This window comes from Monodelphis domestica, chromosome 5 (genome assembly GCF_027887165.1).
Source record: "Monodelphis domestica isolate mMonDom1 chromosome 5, mMonDom1.pri, whole genome shotgun sequence".
In the NCBI taxonomy this organism is placed as follows: domain Eukaryota; kingdom Metazoa; phylum Chordata; class Mammalia; order Didelphimorphia; family Didelphidae; genus Monodelphis; species Monodelphis domestica.
The window spans coordinates 166,289,597-166,298,887 of NC_077231.1; the positions used below are offsets into that span (position 1 = coordinate 166,289,597).

Genomic DNA, 9,291 nt, shown 5'->3' on the forward strand with positions numbered 1-9,291 from the left:
AAGAGTAGGAACTGACCAGTGATTTATTTAGTACTGTTCAAAGGAAAAGGTTCTCTTATTGCTGATGGCTGATACTGTTTAATTTAATTTGATTTAATTGAGTCTTTAGATAAAAATATCCCTAGAATAAAGGTCAATTCATCAAACTCTCCTAGCTTAGGAGAAATTTCCCTTAGGTATATCCAGTTCCACTTGCTCTAACTACATAAATGAGATTAGGAGTGAGTGACCTGAATAGCTTGATTGATGCCAGTTCTCTTGCTGTATGTCTTTCCATGTCCATGAATAAACTGGTATTTTAGTTCATCCATCAATCACCTGTGAGTTTGGATAGCTTGAATAAGTTACCCAGAGCCTCATTAGTTCTGAGTCACTGGACTGATAACATCAAATTCATGAGCCAAAAAAAGCTGAGGATCAGACCCCAGACTTGAAGAGATGCCTAAGGGTGATGACCACTACTCTTAGGGACTCAGTTGGACCAATCACCTAACCTTTCCCTCTTCAAGTCATCATTTTTTAGCTGCAACACCAATGATGTCAGAAAGATCTCTTTAACACAACCTGCAACCTACTTTAAAAGCTTGGTTGTTTTAAAAATATGCAACTATAGTTGGCATATTAGAAATGTTAATTCTGAAGGAACTCAAAGGTATGAATACTTGATGCAATACAAATTATACCTTTTAAAACAGGCAGCCGGCAATTCAGATACTCCCTCTGCTGGACAATTTTTTTTTTTGAGAAGTACCTTAATTTACTTTTTCATAGACATTAAACTCTATTCTAGAATTAGAATTTTAAGACAATAGATTTGGAACTTAAAGGCACCTTATAGGCCATCAAGTCCAACTCTTTAATTCTGCTGATTGGGAAACTGAGGCATTTATGTATAATAAAATCACAATCATAATCATAATAACTAACATATTGCACTTAAAGACTTATAAAGCACTTTACAAATGTTATCTCATTTTATACTCAAAACAACCCTGAAAGATAGGAGCAATTATAAACTTTTTACAAATGAGTAAACAGATGCAGACAGACATTAAGTGACTTGTCCAAGGTCACAAACCTAAGAAGTGTTTAAAGTAGTGTTAGAAGACAGGTCCAAGGCTTGATCCACTGTGGCATCTGACTTTCCCAGGGTCTATTGTTATTATTTATCCTTTAAAGAGAACCAATGACATCATGTCTTGACTTGCTCCTGAATTGGATTTAAGTGAAGCAGAGTTGCACAAAGTAGAAAGTCTCATTTTCTCCCAGATTCATCAATTCCAGTGGCAAGACAAAAATCAGGACTGATGTCAGCCTGAATCATAGTGATGACCTTAGCATCTCTGATGTCTGACCAAGCTTTAAGCACTCCGCAGCATCTGCTTCAGTCACCTGCATAGCCATTGGATGAAAATATTTTCATCCACTCATTCCACCAGAGGAAGTCTTCACACACTTGAGATAGACATGGATTTATAACCCATCAGTTACCCTCCACCTGGTTTTTCGCCCATCTGCAGAGATGGCTTACCTGGATGGGGCCACTGTAAATGTGCCAGCAGCTTCTGGGAGCCAGAGGCCAGAGGCGAGAGTTAAGTGCCAGGTGGACAAAGGTGGATGAGCAGCCTGAAAAGGGATTGACAAACCCTCACAAAAAGAGGTTCTAGTCCTCCTCGAACACTCATATATACTCCTAAATTGTATATACTTTCTTACCCACTGATACTGGGACTATTAAACCCAAAGAGGTCAAAGAAAGAGGAAAGGGACCATCTGCACAAAGATACTTAGAGCAGCACTTTCTGTACTGACAAGGAACTAAAAAATCAGAGTTTACCCATCAAGTAGGGAAAGGCTGAACAACATTTGGTATATGAATATGATGAAGTAGTATTGTACTGTAAGAAATGATGATGGAGATAGTTTCAGAGAAACCTGAAAAAAATGATGCAAAGTGAAATGAGCAGAACTAACATTTATACAATAACAGCAACATTGTAATGACAAACTACTTTGAAGGACTTAATAACTCTGATCAATGTAATGATTAACCACTATTCAAGAGTGCTGATAAAGATGCATGTTACTCACCTCAACAGAGATAGGATTTAAGATGCAGAATGATACATACATTTTCAGATATGGTCAATGTAGGATTTCATTTTGCTCAATTATGCATATAGTAATAATAAAATAACTAATATGTGCCAGGCATTATGCTATACATTTTATAATTATTATCCCATTTAATCTTCACAACATACTAGGGGTACTCTTATTGTTATTCCCATTTTACAGATGAGAAACCGGGGCAAAGAGGATAAGTGACTTACCCAGGGTCACACAAGAAATAAGTGTTTGAGGCTGGATTTAAACTCAGGTCTTCCTGATTCCAGGCCTGGTGCTCTATCCACTGTGCCACTTTGCTGTCTCAAAATGATAATACTTTTGCTGCCCACCTCATGGGATTTATTTGAAGACCAAAACAGATAATGGGTATAAAATATCATATAAAAACATAAGTAGCCATTATCATTATCAATATTTCCTCTAGATGAGATCCAGCTAAGCCAGACTATCTCAAGTGCATTTATAGATAAAACTGGACAAAAAATTATATACACAGAAAATAAAATTGGTCTTCTGGCATTTTCATAGTGATCTCTTTGTATTAAAAACATTTAGCCTACAGCATCTCTTTGCCTGAAATAATAAATAAGGACATAGTAATGGCGCTTAAGAAGATAAAAGTCAAAATATTACTGAACCTAAACAAGTATATAGAATTCACAAATAGCACAACACAATTTTTAAAATACTCTTGAATAGATACTTAAGCTCTCTGAGAGAGGGAAAGATTCCAAAAGAATGGAAAATGATTATAAATGATACTTTTATAAAGAAAAAAAGGTAACCAAAAAGTCACTCCGCTGCTATGTCTTTTTTCTTATCTATAAATGGGGTCCTGAACACATTGAAGAGATCTATAATAAAAACACAAGAAGAAGAATAGGTCATATTTTTTTGGTAAAAGGGCTGACTGAAACAAAAAGAATATACATTGTCAAGATCCTTTGAAAAAATGGTCCAATAAAAAAATTAGTTTTACCCCAAATTTGACATTAAACATTGCTGAATATTGTAGAGCACTTTTATGGACCCCCAAGTTTTCCATAAAATCTGAAGCCCATGTTTGATACAAACATTTTGCCAAGGTTGACGTTTGGCATTAAGACTTGGAATACTGCACTACCTTTGAAGAACTATTTTAATTTCATACCAATTGTGACATAAAACATTACTGATTTTGTTTCTATATTCTGCCACAGTCATATTAGTCTAAAAGATATTTTCTCTTTGAAATTAAAAAAAAAGATAAGACTAGGAAGTCATATGCAGAGAAATTGGGTCCATTTAAGTCTATGAAACTGGGAAAATACCTGATGGAAGTATTTGGGCCTATTGGTTATGACAAAGTCATTAGGTGATTAAACTGAACTGCAGTCTCCTGTACTTATGTGAAGGGTATTTGTTAGAATCCCCAGAAAAGATGTAAAGGGCATAATAAGTCCAAAATATCTTGGCACAGGAATATCATCACACTCCTGGTTCAGGCTAGGTTTGTATATTCTCCTGAGAAGAGTATGAAAGTGACAAATCATCTAAAAATCAGTTATCCAACAACTATATGTCTAAAATACATCTAAGAACCAACACTCATATTCACAATGGTCTGTGATCTTATCAATTCAGGAGTTCTTTCTAATTATGCAGATTATAATCTATTCATGATTGATCAGCCTGTGTAACTCTTGTCCATGTTTTCCTGAAAGTTAACCATAGGAGATAAAGAGTCAGGCCTGGAGTCAGGAGCTCCTGTGTTCAGATCTGGCCTCAGACACTTCTTTCTTCTGTTAAAGGAATTTTTTAAATCTCCCTGTCTCTTTAAGATCAGAAGATTTCTAAATAAGAGCCAAGAACTGAGAGGCTGCTTTGAGAGAGAGTTGAAGATTCCCTTACCTAGGAGATGAGGAAAATATATAAGGAGAGACAGTTGAGAGTTGAGGAGTCTTTTGAACCCTAAAATTTCTAAAAAAAAAAAAACAATTCTGTCTTCAAGGACAGGTTCTTCTATGTGGGCAATAACAGGCCTAAATATCTACTCTGTGTACCTAAATGTATCCCCTCCCTTCATCTCTTCATATAGTTCCCTTATTTTCATTCTATGTCCAATATTTGTCATTTCTAATAATATTGAATTAATTAAATATGTAAAAAACAATTCATTACACTCAAACATCACAATCAATTTATGCATTTCTCCCATTCATTGCATTTGTGTTATTTCCAGTCATTTTGTCATTACAAACAAAGCTTCTATGATAAGGATATCCTTCATTCCTAGTCTTCTTGGGAATTCCTTACTGGTTATACGTTGTAGCCTGTTCACACTCATGTACTTTTTCATTTCCTTCTATGAGATACCCATTTTTAGTTCTTCCAAGGCAAGGATGTTCTAGGTATTAAAGCTATACAGCAACAGTGGCAAAATGTATATATTAAAAAGATGGACTTCTGCTTTTATGGGAAGCTTAGAGGTTCATAAAACCCTTTGCAATTTCCTGTCAGCAATTAGCCTGTTCTTCTCCTTAAGAACCAATTTGTTTTTGTTGTTCAGTTGTGTCAAACACTTCATGATCTTATAGAGGATTTTCTTGATAAATATACTAGACTGATTTGCCATTTCTTCCTCCTGTTCATTTTACAACTTATAAAACAGAAGCAAACAGGGTTAAATGACTTACCCAGAATCACACAGCTAGTAAGTATCTGAAGCCAGATTTGAACTCAGGAAAATGAGTCTTCCTGACTCTAGGTCCAGTAATCTATACACTGTGCCACCTAGCTGCCCTACAAACCTGTAAACGGGCAGAAATGCTTATAAGCTGCTGAAGTAGCTATCACAAGTAAACACTACTGTTTATGTCCATTCAAAACGGAAACTAAAGAGAAAAGGGGGACTACAACAATGACAAATTGTTGTGCCCACATTTCAAATGTCTACATTTTGCTATTGGCGGAAAGAATGATTATTCCCCTTTCCATACCTTTTCACATTTGTATCCCCTATCCCATTGGAGGCAGAATTTGTGAGAGCTTGGAAAGAGTCCTTTTCTCTGTCTTTCCACTTCTCTAAAGAGAACACTTTTGCTTCCCATCTCTCTTAAAGGAGAAGTCTTTGGAGAGAGAGCAAGATTCCAGAAAGAAGCTACCAAAAAAATTCCAGAAAAAAAGTCAGTGCCTCCAACAAAGGTGTCAGTCAGATTCTGGAACCAGATTAAAATTTAATGGGGTAATGTTTAATAAAATGAATAAAATATAAAATATTTTTTAAAAAACATTAACTTATGGTATTCTAAGTAAACAAGTAGCCCAGAGATGTGTTTCTATTTCCACTGGACACCATTGCTTAAATTTGTCCCCATTCCATTTTACCTCACTGAAGTATTATGGGAACTTCTCCTTGGGAGAGACTCTAGGGCTTTCTCTCAATTGGGAAACCTCCCAGTGGAAAACCTCATTCATTCTGCACATTCTTTTAATCTATATGACTTCTCTTGGTTTCTTTGTGCTATGATAAATGGGCTCATTCACTATTCATTACAGTTACCTTTTGTGGAAAGGGAATTAAGGTTTTGAATAAAGCTTGAGGCATTCCTTTCTAGTTATGGGATAGTGACCAAGAAAAGCAATTTAAAACCTAGAAATTATTTCCCCTAGATTAACAATATTTAAAGCAGAGGAGGAAGGGACCAGGAATATAGATATAGTTCTAATCCAGTCCCCATGAGCAGCCAGCCTCCTCACCCAACTCTCCTGCTCTACTTCAGGCAGCAATCATTTTGCCTTAGAGAGGGATGGGTGAAATTCCAGAGATTCAACTTTCTTTTTGAACAAATTTACAGGAACTCAACTTAAAATATCTTAAGTGCTTTTCTTAGTCAATCCCCCTAGCTTCTTAAATGAGGGTATGTGATAGGTCCCAGATCTCAAACCTGTTGCCTCTGGTTACTTCTAAACAGGATGGGCAGTGAATAGAGGAGGCTTAGTTCACTTTACTTTAGGCCTTGGCCTTTGGACTATTCCCAGTAGACTTCACCTCAAACAGTTCAGAATTAGCTTGAAATAGTCCTCTGCAAATACTATTTCTTCTTAAAGATATTTCATAATTTGTCCCATGAATCCCTGTACTACTTCTCAACAGTTAGGGGTCCCACACGTACCATGCGAGGAGAAAGTTTTGGGACCTTTAATGGTTTTCCTGAAACACCTACTACATTTAAAGAGCCAATAGAATCACATTTCTCATCTGGTTTGCTTACTAGAACTGACCTAGATGCTCCGGTGTCTAAAAGACAGTCATAGTATGAATTTCCTACCTTTAAAGTGACATGAGGTTCCTTACTGTTTGGGGGGGAATATATAGGGATTATTGGCATTAAAATATCAGGGTCTGGAAAATCAAAGGTCTCATTCTTTGATTCCAAGGCCCTCACCCCCCCTTCACACCTTCATAAAGATGCTTGGGCAGTTTTTTGGGACCCCTTTATGTGTTCTCTTCCCCAATTAGAATTTGAGGATAGGGACTGTATTTCTTTTGGCTTGTATCTATCTGTATTTCCAGCACTTTACACAATACCACACACATAGTAAGCTCTTAATAAATGTTGTTATCTGCCTATCTAACTCAAAAAGTATGTGTAAACAATTTTTTAAAATGAAAAAGCAGAACCAGGTTGTCAAAAGGCTGAGTTAGATAAACTAGACCAGGATTTCTTAACCTTTTTCGTATCATGGACCATTTTGATAAGCTGACAAAGCCTATGAACTTCTCATAATTATTTTTCATATATTATTTCATATTTAATTTCATATTCATATTTCAATTATTTTTCATAATTATTTCTCATATATAATTTTAATGCATAAAATATAACAGAATTTCAAAAGACATAACTACATTGAAATTCAGTTACCAGAATATTTTTAATGCAGCAGAGTAATATATCTATTAGTGTGCCTACAAACTACTATAATTTCAAAGTAACAATGAGAATAAACACTATTTCAAAATAATGGTAGGACTTAGAAACCTTAGCCTGTCATTCAAAACCCTCTAAAAATTGACCCCATGCATAAAAAATACATAGGAAAACAAGTTCATGAACCCCAAATTCTTTTGCTAGATCATATGCTGAAACAAATTAATAAGCAAGTGGGAAAAACAAAATAAATTAATTTTTAAAAAATTTAACTACTGGAGAAGCTTTAGAAAAAAATTCTAGAATGCATTTAACACATTCTGTAGGTACATACCAATATAATAATATATATAAATATATTTATAAATATATACAACATTATATATATATAAATATAAATAAATATATACAAATAAATAATCTATAGCTGGTAAAAATACAGGAAAACTGTTAGCTAAAAGAATGCTCAATAAGTAATTATTGTTTTCATTTATAAAAGTCATGACACTATTGAAGAATTAATAGCCATATGTATTTTTTAAATTATACTGAATTATAGCTTATTTGTATATGATGGGTTGCATGTTATCTCTCCCAGTAGATTGTTAGCTCCTCAAGAAGAAGGGAAGAAAAAAGAAGGAAGGGGAAGGGAGGGAAGAAGAGAGGAAAGGAAAAAAATACTGCTTTTAATCACCATATGTAGCATCACTTTTCAGTCTAAGGAGACACTGGTTACCCATCATGAATGAGAAAAGATCAGAGTGTTGTAGGGGAGAAAACAAGAAAAATATTACCTAATGTTTTTATAAGATCTTTAAAGAATACAAAGAATTATTATCAGCATTATTATCCATAGCATTTATATATAACACAAGGATTTACAAAATACCACATGTAATATCATTTGATCTTTACTATAACTCTGAGAAGAGGGCATCATTGTCCATACTTTACAGATGAGGAAACTGAGGCTGAGAAATTGCCCAGGGTCACAGCTAGTCAGTATCTGGACCATAATTTGGATTCAGAACATTTATCTCTTTTGAGCTCCTGAGTCAAATCCTTCTGAACTCTGGCCATTATTTAGCCTCCTGATAACCTGATGAGGTTTTGACTCCAAGATATTTTTATCCCATTTAACTGATGAGGAAACAAACTCATAAAGGTGACAAGACTTACACAGGGCCACACAAATAAATGTATGGAAGTAAACCACGAATCCGGGTCTCCTCCTGACCCTCTTTCCATCATTCCAAACTGCCTAAATCGTCCACACCACATTACACAGCCTGATATAAATGACGAAATGGACAGTTAGAGTGAAAATCTAGATTATGGAGAAATATGGAGAAGTTGATCTGTAAAAGGAGGAAAATGGACAGATTAGGCTCGATTTGGGGTTGAAAAGAGTCTTTAGTAATTGTGTAAGTCCGACACCCTCATTTTTACAGATTTAAGAAGTCCGGTACAAAAAGGTTTTGCTTTTTGTTGTTGGGTCGGCCCAGAGTGTCCAGACCTATGAGGGAGGCCATGGGCTTGGGAGCCTGCTCCTTCTCCGCCAATGGCTGGTCACCCTGTTCCCTGTTCAGCCTTAGTACCTCGGACACCTGGGGTAGGTCCTGCTGCCTGAAGCAGTTCTTCATCTCTAGGGTGGCATCGTTCAGGGCAGAACATCTTTGGGTCTGCCCTGGTGGGCTGGGCCTAGCCAAGTCTGGAGGGCAATAAAGCCAAGCTTTTCCTCTTCGTACTCCAGCACCGTTCTAAGCAAGCGGCTGCCTCAGGATTCTCTTTTCCTGTGCGTTGCTCCTGACAATCGGGAACTTGGATACCTCCCTCCCCATCCCCCAACCGCAGTGGGCGCTGCGCCTGACAAGATGGCCGGCACAACTGCCTGAGCCCGCGTTAGGACCAAGCTAACCTTTCTGGTAACAATTCAAGGAATCAAAGACTTCGATATAGGAGTGAAGAGTGAGAGTGGGATGGAAGAGGTTTTCTAGGCCACTCATTCAGGCGGTTATTCATGCCACAAGCATTTATAAAAGCGCCTTCTATGTGCAAGGCATTGTGTTGAGAGCTGGTGCAGCAAAATATATCCAATCCAGGTGTGATGGATTAGCTTGGGAGTCAGGAAGAGGAATTCAAATTCTGATTATGGTACGGTGTAAATCCCAGGCAGGTCAATTACCTTCTCAGACTCAATTTCCTTTTCTGTAAAATGGAGATAATAGTCATCACCTCCTAGTGCTAT

The 9,291-nt window shown here is 36.5% G+C and overlaps 1 protein-coding gene across 2 annotated transcripts in view; it reads right to left on the reverse strand.

The window, feature by feature from the left end:
* Positions 1–8,829, reverse strand: part of FBXL13 (F-box and leucine rich repeat protein 13) — a 333,413-nt gene extending 324,584 nt beyond the window's left edge. For both annotated transcript variants that reach the window (XM_056799508.1, XM_056799506.1), the window contains exon 1: positions 8,642–8,829. The gene's annotated coding sequence lies outside the window, so the exon portion shown is untranslated. The remainder of the gene's footprint in view (positions 1–8,641) is intronic.
* Between the last annotated feature and the right edge of the window lie 462 nt (positions 8,830–9,291).